This window comes from Camellia sinensis, unplaced genomic scaffold, assembly GCF_055761805.1.
Source record: "Camellia sinensis isolate YWXY unplaced genomic scaffold, ASM5576180v1 Unanchor3, whole genome shotgun sequence".
In the NCBI taxonomy this organism is placed as follows: Eukaryota; Viridiplantae; Streptophyta; class Magnoliopsida; order Ericales; family Theaceae; genus Camellia; species Camellia sinensis.
Window position 1 is genome coordinate 18,683,419 of NW_028129178.1, and position 16,327 is coordinate 18,699,745.

Consider the following 16,327-nt stretch of genomic DNA (forward strand, 5'->3'; position numbering starts at 1 on the left):
TAAACTGAAAGGAAAAAAAAATAATAATAACAACAAACATCAACAATGGGAAGAAAAAAAAAACATTTATTATTTTTCAATTTTTGTAGGGTTTAAACAAATAATCTCAAATATTGATCAAACTGAAAAATAAGTTTTGAAATTGTAAAATGTTACAGTTTAAAGCATGATTCTATTAAGTATTTATACTTATTAATCAAACTAAAAAATATGTTATTAAACTATAAAATTTTACAGTTCTAAAGAATATTATGAAATTGTAAAATTTTTCCATTTTAAAGAATGTTATGAAATTGAAAAATTTTATAGTTTTAAAGCATAATTCATTTCCGCAACAAAAAATTTAAAACTATAAAATTTTATAGTTTTCACTGCCTGTAAATAAAACTTGAAAACAACTTATTCAGAATTTGAAAATTTTCTCCATTAAAATAGGAAAATAGAAGTGTGTAACAGAGAAAAAGTAAAAAAAATTAAGAGATTGAATGAGAGAAACATATATAGAGAATATTGTACTCCGAAAACTATTTTTGGTTTAAATCTACTCAGATCTGAGTAGATCTATATCAGATTTAGGTAGATCTACTCATCTTCTTCACTAGAAACTCGTCTCTTTCGCCTTCAGTGAGGATGAAGTAAAGAGTCCGTGGTCGGTGGTTGTCGGTGAACCCCAACCAATCATGATTGTTGGTCGCTGATGATTATATATCAGAAAGTGAAAGAGAAGAAGTAAGGCGTTGTTTCCGATCGCAGGAAGAGAAAGAGGTAGAGAAAAATGAAAGCGCAAAGAAGAACAAAGAAGAAAAATGCATAGTAGACTTTTGAGAGTATCCAAAAGATTGTGAGACTAAACAGGCTTTTCCTTTTTCAAATAGGACTTCCGAGTAATTTGTACCAAAAAGAAAAGAAAAAAAAAAAAGCAGATCTAGGCCCATACATACGAAACTACTCATTTCTACATGGTGGCTTTCACATGTTCGGATCCTCTACAATGATCCTCTAGATTGCGACACTTGTCCCACTAGAGTGATCCAAAACGACACCATTTTGGTGGGAAGGACCCAAAAAAAAAAAAACTCAGTGTTTGGTTTTGTTTTGGAATTGTGATTCTAATAAAAAAATCTTCAAAATTCATAACCAAACACATAATTCAAAAACATATTAAACTCATTTCAAAAACTATTTTCAAAACTCAAAACCAAACTCTTTTCAAAACTCTATTTACAAAAAAATCAAAAACATATTTATTTTATTTTATTTTTTAAAATTATTTTTAGAATCTTGATTTGAGTGTAGGGTCGTGCTTTGAGTTATGAGTTTTTAGTTGAGTTTCAAAAAGAAAAAATTTATTTAGTTATGAGTTTTGAAAGTAGTTTTAAGTTGTATTTTGAAATTTTTTGGATTTAACTTTTTTAAATATTAAAAAATTTCCTAATTTTTTTAGGGTAAATATTCTATATTTTAAATATTTATTTATTTATTTAATGTGCATTGTATTTCATACATTTGTGTGTTGTATTTTTTTAAATATTTAAATATATTTTATAATATTAAAAAAATTAAGAATTTATTTTTTATTTTAAATATAATTTTTATTTTAATTTTTTTTATTTTAAATAATTTAAGTTTTTTAGTTATGTGTTTGGTTACAATTTAAGTGTTTAGTTTTGAAAGTAGCGTGGAGTTCTGAGTTATGTGTTTGGTTATAAGTTTTAAAGATAATTTTTGAATTTTTGACTTTTGTGTTTGGTTACGATTTGAGTGTGGAGTTATATTTTGAGTTTAAACTATTAAAAAATTAAAATATTTACAAAATAAAATAAAATATTTAAAATAAAAATATTTAAATAAAAATTCTATATTTAAAAAAATTTTAAACATTTTTTAATATTTCAAAAAAATAAATCTAAAAAATATTAAAATACAACTCAAAATTCAAAAACTCAAAACTTAAAATACAACTAAAAACTCATTTTAAAACTCAAAACTATTTACAAAATTTAAATTTCAAAATTCATAACTAAATAAATTTTTTTTCTCTTTAAAACTTAACTTACAACCCTACAATTAAATCATATTTCTACCCTCACATTATAATTTTAAAACTAAACAAAATTTTTTATTTTACAGTTCGAAGGCAACTGAGAGAGGAAGGGAGAGAGAGAAGGGAGACGCAGTTCGGAGACACAGAGAGAGATGCACAACCACCATCACCGGCGAGTTCTCCGCTGTCCTCAGCGAAGAGAGAAAGATGAAACAAGTGCAAAATGAAAGGAGAGAAGAAGAAATCTTTTGAGAAGAACGACGGTCCTCTGCCATTGTTGTCCGCCGGAGCTCTCTCACGCCATAGATTAAACCAGGTTCGTCCTCCAAACTCGCTATTGAAAGAATGAAAGCAAGTTGAGAAATTGAATTCTAGATTGAAAAGTTAGGGTTTTTTATTTGGGGCTTTGATTTGTAGATTCTTTTATATGCATTGTTGTCTTTGAGTTTCATAGTGGTTCTCTCTTAAAGATATAGATGGATTTCATAGTTGATTTGGGACTTGATTTGTAGAAACCAAAAATTCCCCAATTTTAACTATTTCAAAGTTTGCTTTTATCCATTTGGGTTGAGTCTGGCAACTATTTGAGATATACCAATTAGAGAAAGTTGTTTCAAGGTGTTTTTTTTATCCATTTGGGTTGAGTCTGGCAACCATTTGAGATATACCAATCAAAGAATTAATAGCTCACAATAACAATCTGAGTTTTTGTCACAAATGAGCCATTTTTCATAACTCCAAATTTGATTTTACTTCATCTTTTTTTTTTTTTTGTAATCTTTGTTGTCTAACATCAAAACACACAATTTTTATCATTGGAAACAAATCAGTAGCACTTCTTGTTGATCTACATATATAAACACTGCTACATATTATGTTTTGTTTTTCCTTTTTCAACAATTGCCTATTTCCTAATGTTTGTTAGGATCAAGGCACACCTGAAATCAATCACACACAATAACACAAGAGATTTACATGGTTCGGCAATTGCCTACATCCACGGGAGAGATATCCACTATAGAATTTCCCAGAGGGAGTTGACACCACTCACAGCTCACTCTCTCTCTCTCTCTCTCTCTCTATAGTACTCTCACTCACAGATACATACACTCTGTGTTGCCTTTGTTTGTATGTTTCTTCTCTTCCTCTCAGCCTCTATTTATACATAAAGAGAGGGAACAAAGTCAAGCAAAAGGAGTTATTGGGTTGGCTCACCTACTATCTCCCTCCTACTTCTTGACTTGTAGACCCAACCTCCAACCTCCAACTACTCCATGTGGGTTGGAGTTAACAATTCTCCCCCTCCACGCGCATATGGATAACTGACTTCTTACTTGAAGTCCATCCCGGTCAGATTCTTGCAAACTTCCAGTTTGTCTCTGGTGACAACCTTGGTCATCATGTCAGAAGGATTCTGGTCCGTGTGAATCTTCACTACCTTCATTAGTTGCTTTTCCATCACTTCTCGTATCCAATGATACTAGACATCAATGTGCTTTGTGCGGGAATGGTACATGGAATTCTTGCTCAGATCAATTGCACTCTGACTATCACAATGTACCTTGTGTTCTTCCTGCTGTAGACTCAATTCTTAGAGAAACAACTTTAACCACCACATTTCATTTCTAGCATCTGCGGCAGCAATATACTCTGTATCTATTATAGATAAAGTAGCACACTTTTGTAGTTTGGACTACCATGAAACAACTCTCCCTGCAAAGGTGAACAGAAATCCTGATGTAGACTTTATACCATCAAGATCACCCGCCATATCGGCATCTATAAAACCCTCCAAAATTGGTTCAGCTCCCCCAAAACATAGACACATCTTTGAAGTTCCCTTCAAGTACCGAAGAATCCATTTGACCACCTCTCAATGCTCTTTTCTTGGATTGGCAAGGAATCTGCTCACAACACCAACTGTGTGAGCTATATTTGGCCGGGTACACACCATTGCATACATCAAACTCCCTACTGTGGAAGAATAAGGGATTGCCTTCATTTCTTTTTTTTCAGAGCTGGTCGTGGGACACGAACGTTTTGCCACCTTGAAATGGTTGGCCAGTGGTGTGCTGATTGGCTTGGCATCTTTCATGTTGAACCTTTTAATCACCCATTCAACATATTTCTCTTGTGACAGCCATATCTTTTTGGCTTTCCTATCACGAACAATCTTCATGCCCAAAATACTGCGACAAGTCCTTTTCCAACTTGTTGATCATAGTAATATCCTGTCCGATGATCAGTATATTGTTGACATACAACAGTAGGATGATGAAGTTTCTATCCGAAAACCTTCAGAAATATACACACTGGTCTGCTACCATTCTTATCTACTCGTGATCCACCATGAATGAATCAAACTTCTTGTACTATTGTCTCGGCGCCTGCTTCAGGCCAAAGAGACTTTTCTTCAGTTTGCAGACTAGATTCTGTTTCCTTTTAACGTCAAATCCTTATGGTTGCTCCATATAGATCTATTTCACTAAATCACCATGGAGAAAGACAGTCCTGACATCCATCTATTCTACCTCCAGATTCAAGCGAACTGCTAATCCCAGAGCTACTCGAATGGAAGTCATCTTCATAACTGGGGAGAAGATCTCATCAAAATCAATTCCCTCCTTCTGTCCAAAACCTTTGACCACCAAGCGAGCTTTATGCTACAGTATTTTACTATAGCCATCTTTCTTCAATTTGTACACCCATTTGTTTTTGATTGCCTTCCTGCCTTTTGGAAGTGAAACAAGCTCATAAGTGCAGTTCTTCTGCAAAAAACTCATCTCCTCTTTCATGGCTTGCATCCAGTAATCTTTCTCTATATGACTCTTTGCTTCTGAAATACTCTCAGGCTCCTCCTCATTAGTAATCAGAATATACTAAGAAGCGGGATATTTGGTTGATGGCACAGAAGCTCTTCCAGATCTTTGCAACTGAGGCCTAGTTGCCTTTGGTTGAGGGGGTTGCTCCCTTGCTCAACACCCTCTTCATTCGGGTCTTCATCTATTTCCTCCTGATCCTCAATTTCTGGCATAGGATCCTGCAACTTGCACATCATCACATCTAGCATTTTGTGATGGCTTAGGAGATGGGAACAAGTCTGGAGTGATGACATCTCTAGACTTTGTAGACTTCTCAAAATCTGTTACTGTTTGGTCTTCCTGGAACACAACATCTCTGCTCCTGAACTTCTTCTTGTTCACTAGGTCCCACAACTTGTACCCAAATGCTGCATCTAAATAGCCCACAAATATGCATCGAGTGGACTTGTCATCAAGCTTCTGTGTGTTTTCCTTGGAGATATACGCGAACGCCTTACACTCGAACACTCTCAAGTGAGAATATGATACCGGTCTTCTGGACCAGACTTCCTCAGGTACAGCAAAATTCAATGGGACTGAAGGCAACCTGCTGATGAGATAACAGGCTGTACGGGCGGCTTCAGCCCAAAATGACTTTGGCAACTTTGCCATCTGAGCATACATCTGACTCTTTCAATAATAGTGCGGTTCATCCTTTCTGCCACATCATTATGTTGTGGGGTACCGGGAACAATTGTCTCATGCCAGATACCTCTGCTAGCACAATATGCTTCAAAGCATTGGAAATGTACTCGCCACCATTATCTGTGCGAAGACACTTCAACTTCTTCCCAGTCTCTCTTTCTATCATTACATGGAACTCCTAAAAATGCTGGAATCCCTCATTCTTCGTCTTTAGGAAATACACTGTGATAACCTGGTCCGTGTTATGCTAATTAATCTTGATTATGATTGTGATTATGTGTTTGATATGATTTTGAGTTCCATTTATATGAATATATGTGGTTTTGAATTTTTATCTATTCACCGTAGGAAAATCTGTTTGATTATCTGCTTTAGAATTTAAATTGAAGGCCCTATCAGCCACAGAACTCGAAATTGATTACGCCATTGTGAATAGCGTAATTTTTAGAACCTATGGTGAAATTAAATTGAAAATTGATTCGGATCAAAATAATTAGATTCAGAACGATTAATTAAGTGCTATTGTAGACGCGCCCTCAGGCCTCATGCTACAGTTCGAACTCAATTTGTGTCATGGTCCTTAATCTAAACCGAAGAGTCCAAATCCGGCAAATCGTTTTGAGAAACAGATTTTTGAAAAGAAGTGCCAAACATGGACTGCTTTGCTAGATAAAGAGTCGCCACCTAAATATTTTTTTAAGGGGGAATTTAGGAAACCCTGACTCGGTGCCAAAGGCCACGTGTCCATCATCACCAACGTTGCCTCGGCTCGGGAACTTGGGTACGATTGGGGAAGGTCAGCTATGAGCACCCCCTCTCACCCGATCCGAAGATCGGCCTCTACTAACCATGATATCCAGTTTTGAAAACGTTATGTGTTCTTATTCCACTTATTAGCCTAGAATTACTATGTTATGCGCGCAGCAAACAAGTATAGACCAAATAGCCTAAATTGGAACAAAACATTGCATGTTCGTTTTAAAGATGGTTTGCTACTCGCAAGTAGGCTAAAATGCAGGTTTTGCCACTCTCGAGTGGGCTTTAGAAAAGATGGTTTTGCCACTATCTAGTGGGCTTGAAACTCACAGTTTTAATGCATTTTTCCAATTTAGGTAATTCAATCTCCATCCACAGGCATTCAAGTAGTTATATCACATAAGCAGCTAGCCTCATGGTAATCATGCTGTTATGGCAACACTCACACACATGCGCTATGCTAAAGCATAAATGCTTACCAAGTACTCCAAGCCAAAACAAGAACATGTTAGAAATCATGCATGATCCAAGTCCATGTTTAAATGCCTAATGCAACGCATACGGGATGTTACTAGAGTAGGCTCGGCTAGTCTATAAATGACATGTGAAAATGCACAAGTAGCATGTATTCAAGTTAGATTTAAAATACTTATGCAGTTAGTATGATGCGCCGAGCCTGATGCGTGCAAGACTAATGAATGATGCACGCATGCATAGCATAAGGTATGCTAAAGTAAACATGTCCTAGTACTAACCATCAAAGCAGGTAAGTAAAAGGGAGAAAGAAGTAGGGGTTGGAAGACATGCACACACGCACCCACACTTATTACAGATTTGCCCTCGCTCAGAGGGACCGAAAGAATAATACAAGTTAATTAACCTACAAGCTAATTAAATATTACAGACCAATTAATTAATTAACAAATTAACTAATCCAATAAAAGCAGTAAATGGCCTCGGGAACAGGGCCCAATGCAATGCCCGCTCGGCTCCGCTCGAAAAGTCACTGTCATGCACAAGTTGCCTCTGCTTTGACTGTTCAGCTTCTCTGAAAATTGCACAACTCCCAAGGTTGCTTCTCTGAGTGTTTTGGAACACCACCGGCTGAGTGGGATCATCACCGGCCATTTAGAATGGTCATCGGCTAAACATTATACTCTCGGCCAAACACTCTTTGCCGGTCGGCCAAATCTTCCTGGAAAAATTGGTTTGACAGCAGCAGAGGACAAAACATGGCATGGCAATGCATTTCAAGCAATGTATGCACCAATCACACCTCTTATCATATTTATGACTCAAAGGGATATGGCCTTCGATTCTCGGACCACCAATCGCGCACTTCCATGCATGATGGTCCAAAAAAAATCAAGTGTGCATCTTGATATGGAATGTAATGCATATAATCAAACAAATTAAACTCAACCTCTATCATACTCACTTCAAGAGGTCAAGCATGCATACTCATGCAATGCAATCCTAAGCATGTGAACTAGCATACAACATGGCAATGCAATGCGAATATGCAAGTATGCAAGCAAACATATAGGGTGAGCACACAATCAAGCAAAAGGGATGGACTTAAACTAATTTAGGATGGCTCGCAAGCATGCCAAAATCAGTGGCCAAAGTGCTCAAACATGAGGACCAACACACACACACACATGCACGTGTTCATAGGCCGACACTTAAACATCAAAAGGCAACTCTCAAGCACGCTTGGAAGAGACTAAACATGGACTAAGGGCATGCAATGTAAGCTCTGAAAACCATGCTAATGATGGTGCCAAACCAACTTAACCAAGACAAACATAGCGTGCAATTGGTCCGAGTACTTGAAGCAAGTCAGGGAGACTTGAACCATGGCCAAGCCAACCAAGCCGCACAAGGCCAAGAGGGCTTAAAACAGGTTCAAGGTAGGCCTAGACCATGTAAAGGGAACACCTAGATGGTATCCAAGTGGCTTAAACATGGAAGCATGCAAAAGAGGCTAAACATGGAGCATACAACACAAGCTTTTAAGGCATTAAAGAGGCATCAAAGGCAAGCATACAAGCATGTTATAAGGACTGAAATAACATGGTAAGTGGTTCCAAACCACTAAAACAATGCAAGTAATGCATGCTAGAGAGGCCAAAACTTAAGGCATTCAAGAGGGATTGCATGGTAGCTATACAAAGCAAGACATGAATGACTCAAATAACCTAAAACAGTCCCTTAGCACATCAAAATATGCATGTAAGCTTCACAAAGCTAAGCCTAAATCTTGCTAGAACAAGGGTCTACACTCAAAGCATGTTAAGGCAAAATGTGGCATTACAAGACATGTATGCAAGGCATGCAAGGTGTGTCCAAACCAACATACAACAATGCTATATTATGACATAATAAGCATGAAAATCAGTCAAGGCATGGTCAATACACACTCAAACTATATGCTCCCTCAAGAGGCTAAAAATGGCCCTTTTCAAGGACAACAAGGAGAGGGGGTGGCCCTCTCCTTCCAAGGACCCCAAGGCACTATCCTCATCACTGAAATCCCTCAAGATTTCAGTGGTGAGGAGGCCCAAACACAATGGTCCCGGAGCTCAACCGAAATGGCACAAAACAAGGGCCAAACAAGCCTTAAGAGGGGTGAAACAACCCCAAAGCTTAAAACACCCTTAACAAACTATTTAGAGCACTACAAAACAAGACTTTTCTATGTTATATGTTAAGCTCAAAAATAGTTGCAAATATGGCAAAACAAGCTATGAAAACAAGGCTTAAAAGAGGTAAAAGCTCATCCTTGAAGCACAACAGCAAATTAGCAACTTTTGGACCAAGAAAAAGCTTCAAATCACCCCAAAAATCACCTTCAAGGACCTCGGCTCAATAAAGGGAATGGAGAACTAGGTGTTTGTATGCAAAAGTGCAAAAAAAAATGCACTTTTGAGCACAAACAAGCCCTAAACCTTAGAGAGAGAGGCAGGAAAATGTAGAGAGAGAGGGAAATTTTTTCTCCTTTTTTTGTATATCTCCTCCTCTTCCTCTTGTATATCCCTTTTTTTTTTTTTAGAGAGCTTGATTGATATAGAGATATATCAATCTGCAGCTCCTCAGAGCTCCCACATCCAGGCATGGGCTGGGGTATGGCCTGGAATGACAGCTGCCAGCTGTCTGTAGAAGTATCTGTTGAAAACCACATTTGGCCGGCCGGCCATCAAAGTGGCTGACCGGCAGTCAAATTGGCCGGCCGGCCATCACATTTGGCCGATGACAACAAAACACAGCCGGTGGCCTCAAGCCATGGCCGGTGGAGTGTGGGGATGTCCCAAAAGCCATTCTCTGCCCTCAATAGCAAAAACACAAGTGTTTGGTGCAAAACCAGACACAAAACGGTCGAGTCGAGAGATCCTGAGGCAAGGCGCGTAGCCGAGGCCTCCGGGGAACTCAAGACGAACACAAAACATAGATGATCACCGAGTGTTCAAGCGGTGACGTCCAAGTCTTGAGGACGGTCAAAAATGGGGTGTCTACAGTTGCCCCTCTTTGACAGAACTCGGAAGTCATAACAATGACGGGGGTGAATGTGAAAGTCCAGAGACGACCCATTTTTGACAAGGCCGAAGACTTAGACAAACATGCAAGACAGACAAGACATGCGCCTGAAGGTAGGGGCAAAATGCAAGGCAATGTACAAAGCTGAACATAACTTATGATCATGCAAAGAAAGCAGTAATGAAGCATAACATGCGTCAGTTTTAAGCTAGCATACACCAAACTACACTACAATGCAGAAATGATGTAAGAGAATTATGTAATTCTCGATACGTCTCACTCGGAGAATACAATACCTGCGCGGTTCGTCTGGTTGCACCAGCTTCAAATGAACCGTACATACAATATCGTGCCTGAAAGAAAGAAAACTTAACAGGTACAGATATCGTTAGCAATATGCAAAATGAATGCAAAATGATATGCGATATACAAAACTATGTATAGTAATGCAGATGAAAATACAATGCAATTGAATCATAATCAAGTCATGAGCGGTTCAAAACCACACAAATGTCAAATAGATTGATGGAAGTAACAAGTCCGTCTACCATAGAAAAGGTGCCGCAACCCTCAAACCAACATACCAACGTGGAATAGGCGCGTACACATGCAGAACTATGAGTGATGTAGACGGACACAAGAATAAGTAATTGGGTGGAATGACATAGGTGGGGAAATGACCCGCTGAAGAAAGACCAATGATCCTAATGCTGGATGCAAAAATTACACTATAATGTAATATATATAATGGATATGGCAAGCAGCCAAAGCAAATCTTGCCAAGGAAAGGCATGGACACACATAAACCACGCTTAACATAGAATGGTCATACAGAACTATGAGTGTATGGACGTAAAAAGTATGGGCACATACCAAACCAAGGTCAACATGGAAAGGCGCAAGCCCTAGATGGAAGTGATGCGGTGAATGCATGCAAGCTACAATGCAACATATACAAATATGCAATGGAATGGAATATTTATAATGGATAAGGCACGCGGGCGAAACCAGATCTTGCCTAGGAAAGGCATATACTCGAACAAACCGTATCTAACACAGAAACGGTGCCGCAACCCTCAAACCAACATACCAGCGTGGAATAGGCGCGTACACATGCAGAACTGTGCTTTGATGTGAAAAGTGTGGGCACATGCCAGACCAAGCTCAACATGGAAAGGCGCAAGCCATAGGTGGGGGTGATGCAGTGAATGCATGCAAGCTACAATGCACTATTTACAAATATGCAATGGATGGGCGAAAATGCAATATTTACAGTAAGATGCATGACATATGCATTATTTACAGTGGTATGCATGACATATGCACTATTTACAATGATGCATGACATATGCATTTTTTGCAATGATGCATGACATATGCACTATTTACAATGATGCATGACATATGCACTTTTTACAATGATGCATGATATATGTACTTTTTGTTTTGTTTTGTTTTTGAAATGCAAATGCGTGATGATGCATGATTTTGAAATGCGCGACAACGTGCGGCTTTTGAGATGCATGACAATGCAGATGATGCAAGTGCGTGACAACGCACGTCTTTTGATATGCATGACAATGCATGTGAACCTGAATGCGCAACCACGCGCGTCGTTTGAAATGCATGTATAATGCAACTTATCAAAGGTCGTTCGGGCATGGCAAACACCGAAGAATTTGCATCTTTAGAAGATTTAAGGTCTCCTAGACCGAGCGTATTTAAGGTCTTGCTAGACCGTAGCGAATGCATGAATTTTTTTATTTTGAATGCATGATTATGCATGTGCATGACAATGGGAGGTGTGTGCACAATGACGTGACAGAAATGACGCAAAATCCGCGCGCGTTCACGACAGAGCGTTGCAACGTAACCCATGTGGGGCAACTTTCGAACCTTGTAAGAGATAAAAAGGATACCAAAAGGATACACCTTGCACGAATTCGAGTGCCACGCACAGAAGACACGGTCCGAGGTTGAAACGGAGGCCGGTTGAGCTTCGGAAATGCCTTTTCTTGTACTATCTTGAACAATAAAGGTTCCAAACCACAGATCTGACCCAAACAAGTTTGTAGGAGGCTCACCGGCCAAAAGGGGTAGTCACCGGCTGTCCACCGGCCGCAAAAACACATCACCGGCCAAAAATATAGCCGACTGGCCAAAAATGCCTGATTCGGGGCATTTTGACTTTTCGCCTTGGGTCTTTTAAAATAGGGTTTCACACCCTATTTCTTTCATTCCCCCCTAGCCGAAATTACATTCCCTCTCTCTCTAGAAGATTTCCCCCCCTTTCTTTGTCCGTTTTCTTGCGTTTTACGCCCGTGCTCACGGCATTTGCACACTGTACTCATACACTGCATTCTGTACTGACAAACTGCTCACGGCATTTGCGCACTGTACTCGTACACTGCATTCCGCACTGATAAACTGCTCATGGCATTCGCACACTGTACTCATACACTGCATTCCGTGCTGATAAACAGCTCACCGCATACTGATGCGTTTGCCTCTTATACTTTTCAGCCTCCTTTCCAGATTCCCACTGTGGGAGGTGTTCCAGCTGGACCTTCTATTCCTACTGGAGGAGATGGCAGAGCATACCCCCGCACCAAGGCGGGGGCGCACCCATGTTGGGAGTAGCTCACGAGCACCCGTCCCTGATGATGATGATGAGGAGTTGGAGGCAGAAGCAGAGTCGTCGTCGTCGGAGACCAGAGACGGCTCGGACTCGGACTCAGATGACAGCGTTGATGATGTTCCTGGACCTTCGTCCAGGAAGAGAACGAGGACGGACCCCTAGACCCCCGGCCTTTTGTCATTGATCCAGACTTTTGCTGTTTTTCTTTTTTCTTTTTCTTTTGTACTTTTTGCTGGTAGTTAGAGTACCTTGTACTGCCGCAGGCAGATTTTTATTTCCAAAACTATGTACTTAAAAAAATGATGAAATGAAACAAACTTTTTTTCTGAAAAAAGTGTTGCATTTGTACATTTCATATATTGTATCGCATTGCATCATGTTGCACCTCAATGTAAATGAAATTGATCTGTTGTTTGAAAATTGAACACTTGCATTGTAATAATCAAATAACGAACCAGCCAACAGCAAAACAAACCGTACCAACCACTGCACATTCTGAACACTCGGCTCATACTCTACTGGGGATTAATCTGCATACAACTCATAACACAGTGCTTGGTTCATTTTGCACACAGCGGATCCTGAACAAACAACCCAAATCTGACAAGACGGACCATGAAGGTTGAATCTACTGAAGTTGAAGCACACTCAGATGTGATCTGAAATCCAGAAGCTTCAAAGAGGCCCAGGTCTTCCTGTTCACACTTATCGGCGGTGGACCCTGCAGTTGTATGAAAGAACCAAATCATGTTTTTGCACAAATGTGGAGAATGGCATAGCATTCTGAGCACAAAATGATTAATTTTTGAAATTGAAGATGGTTTCTTCAAACTGGAGTATTAAGCCTACAGCTGAACTCAGCGAGAAAGACTCAACAGCGGAGACAAAAGGGTAAACAACCTAAACACAACGAGATAGACTCGGAAAAGACTCAAAACAAAGGTTGAGGTAAACAAAACAAAAGGCACGACATACAGACGTGTCAATGGAGACGGGGGACCTTAGATCACGAGGAGCCAGTTTCTCTGGGTATTGTTTCCCACCCTTTCCTCATTTGTGATTCTCACATCACTCTGGCACTCAAGCTCGATTTTTCTCTCAAAACCCCTTTTTGCTCACTCTTTTTCTCAACTTGCACCTCTCTATTCTTTATTCTCTCATTTTTTTTTATCCCTCCCCGGGGGTGTTTAATGGATGAATAGGAAGTTGTGGGTTCATGCCCAACATGGTTAGCTCACGGCTGTTTCTTCCGGTGGCGCTTGGTTGATGCCCCAGGTAAGGGAACGGAGTACCTTGATCCCTTCAGATTCGTGCTTCGCACTTGGTTCGATACCTCGTTGCTCGGAGGTTGAGAGAGCTTTCAGCCCTTTAATAACAATTCGAGTTGTGCCCTGCTTGGCAACTATGTTGGCGATGGGGGAAGAACAGGAAGCCCGACTCAACTGTGCCCCTAGTTCATCATTATGACCATTTTTTGGTTTGGTTTTCTACTAAAACCATTTTTGACCAATATGAGAGTTAGATTAACACACTTGTTCGATTTTTGATTTGAAAATCATGCAAGTCAGGCTATGAGCACTGAAAATTCTCCTTTTTGGGTCCAAGAAAATGGTCCAGTTTGGGAAAATAAAAATGGTCAACCTCAGTAAAAATTTTCAAAAACTATTTTTGCAAATGGCCAATGCTCAACGAGCACGAAACCTGCGCTCGAGATGCCCAACCTCGGATCCGAAGGAAAATGGAAAATTGCCCCTTGTTCGAAGGATGCTGTATGCAACGGAAAGTTGCCCCTGGTTTGAATGGCGACTCATGGCAACGAAAAGTTGCCCCTTGTCTGGATGATGCCGCAGCATATTGCAAACAGTCCTCACTAGTGATGATCCCGACCGAACTTTCTCGGATACAGAGAAGACGAAGATGGTCAAAACCAATATATGGACACAGTCACTTTAAAGGTGTTGGGGGCTAGACTTCGGGATGAAGTTGCCTACGTATCCAGTTGTCACGACCGAACTATCGGACTCGGGGAGGGCTAGAATAATCAAAACCATTACATGGACTGAGGCGCTATGAAAGCGTTGGGGGCTAGACTTCAGGATGAAGTTGCCTACGTATCCCAAACATGGGAATCAAGCCTTACGTAGTTCTGGTTAAGGTACACTCGGGTATTTTAACCTTCACTTTTTAGGCTCTAACTTTTGCCAAGGCGCCCGATGCGGGTTTTCAACCTTGCGAGCTTTTCTTTCCTTTTTCTTTCTTTCTTCCCTTTCTTTTTTTTTCTTCTTTTGTATATTTTTATTTTTTTTCTTTTTTTGTATTTTTATCTCTTTTGTATATTTTTTCTTCTTTTTTTTTTGTATATATTTTCTTTTGCTCTAACTTTTGCCTGGGTCACCCTTCCGGGTTTTCGGCCCAGCGAGCCGCTCAAAGGGTAAAAGTGTAACAAGTCCATGCCAAATGGTTTTAGGGTTTTGAAGCCATCCGTATCCAGGAGAGTGGCTGTTGCATTGACTTACTGAAGGACCCATCTTCGGCTCTTCGAGCAAATCGGACATTTTTGCCCCTAGTTTGGAGGGGTGCTTCTGTTCTAACTTTACAGGCTTTTTCTGATGAAATCTGATCTTCTTGATCTAGCTTTGGTGCCTCTTGTTTGAGGGCTGCTTCCAATCTGGCCACATAGGCCTCTCTTGATGGTTGATCGTTGAACACTCCGAATTGTGGTTCAAGGTTTTAAAGCAAGGGCTTAAGTCTTGAGGCTGAGAGCGATCCTAAGCTGCACAATCTCAAGAGCGATTCCACACAGGTCTTCGCAAGATCGCGCAAAACATTTTGTTTTTGAAAGTTTTTTTTTTTAAAGAAGCGACGAATTGCTCGCGCTGAAGATAGTGTGGAACCAGTCTGGATCAAGCCAGGGTCCTTCTCAGTACTCATGCTGACAAGCATGATTTCAATCATTAAGGGCTTAGCACGCCTCTCTTTCTCTCAATTTGATCAAAGTTTGCAAAACCCGAGGAATTCCTTCCTCTTTGTTTTCACCGTAGTGTTCAAAAAAGTTTTGAAAAAACTTAGGTCAATGCAATGATTTTCAGGGCACAAGAGAACAGGTGGAATGTACTGCTGTTCCATTCAAGTCCCCTGACACAACTAATTCAGAATAGTAGTAAGCATGGAAACATGATAGCCGCAGCTGTTTTATTCAGATTCCCAGGTTGCAACTGGCTCCACGATAGAGACAGACTCAAAAGAAAAGCAAAAGGATAATTACAAAACAAAACGGTGTTCGAGGCAACAGTTCCGGAATCACTCGATATTCTATACAAAGGGGACTGACTCGCTACAACAAGACAGACCCATAAGCAAAAGGACTGACTCAAGACAATGAGACAGACTCAAAACAAAACAAAAGACTGACTCGACACGCAAGCCAGGATTTACAAAACTAGCATTCGCAGATGCTCCAAAAATGCGTGCCAGACGCCACATCCAAAATACACCGAGTGCCGCCCGCAGGTGGTCCAACCCCTGATCACAAATTTGCAGTATCCTCAAAGTCCAATAGCTCAGTGGTAACAGACTTTGCTGAGGTAGGCGGGAGGATGACCTCATTGTCGATCAAATCTTGCACTTCATGACGAAGGCGGAAACAACCATCGGTACTGTGACCGGACTGTTGGTGGTGCGCGCAGTACAAGGTAGCATCATACGAGAGAGGGAGATTCTTCGGAAGGGGCCGAGGCTCGAGGGGTTTAAGATGCCCCTTTTTAGCCAATATTTGAAATGCCCTAGACAGAGGCATGTAGAGGGCATGAAAGGCTCTGCGCCCTCGAGGCAGTTACTTTGAAGTCT

The 16,327-nt window shown here is 40.1% G+C and overlaps 1 long non-coding RNA gene across 1 annotated transcript in view; it reads left to right on the forward strand.

Annotated features, from left to right (window-relative positions):
- The first annotated feature begins 2,130 nt into the window (after positions 1-2,130).
- LOC145816154 (uncharacterized) overlaps positions 2,131-16,327 on the forward strand; it is a 44,767-nt gene continuing 30,570 nt past the window's right edge. The window contains exon 1 of the long non-coding RNA XR_014358591.1: positions 2,131-2,360. This is a non-coding gene — a long non-coding RNA (uncharacterized LOC145816154). The remainder of the gene's footprint in view (positions 2,361-16,327) is intronic.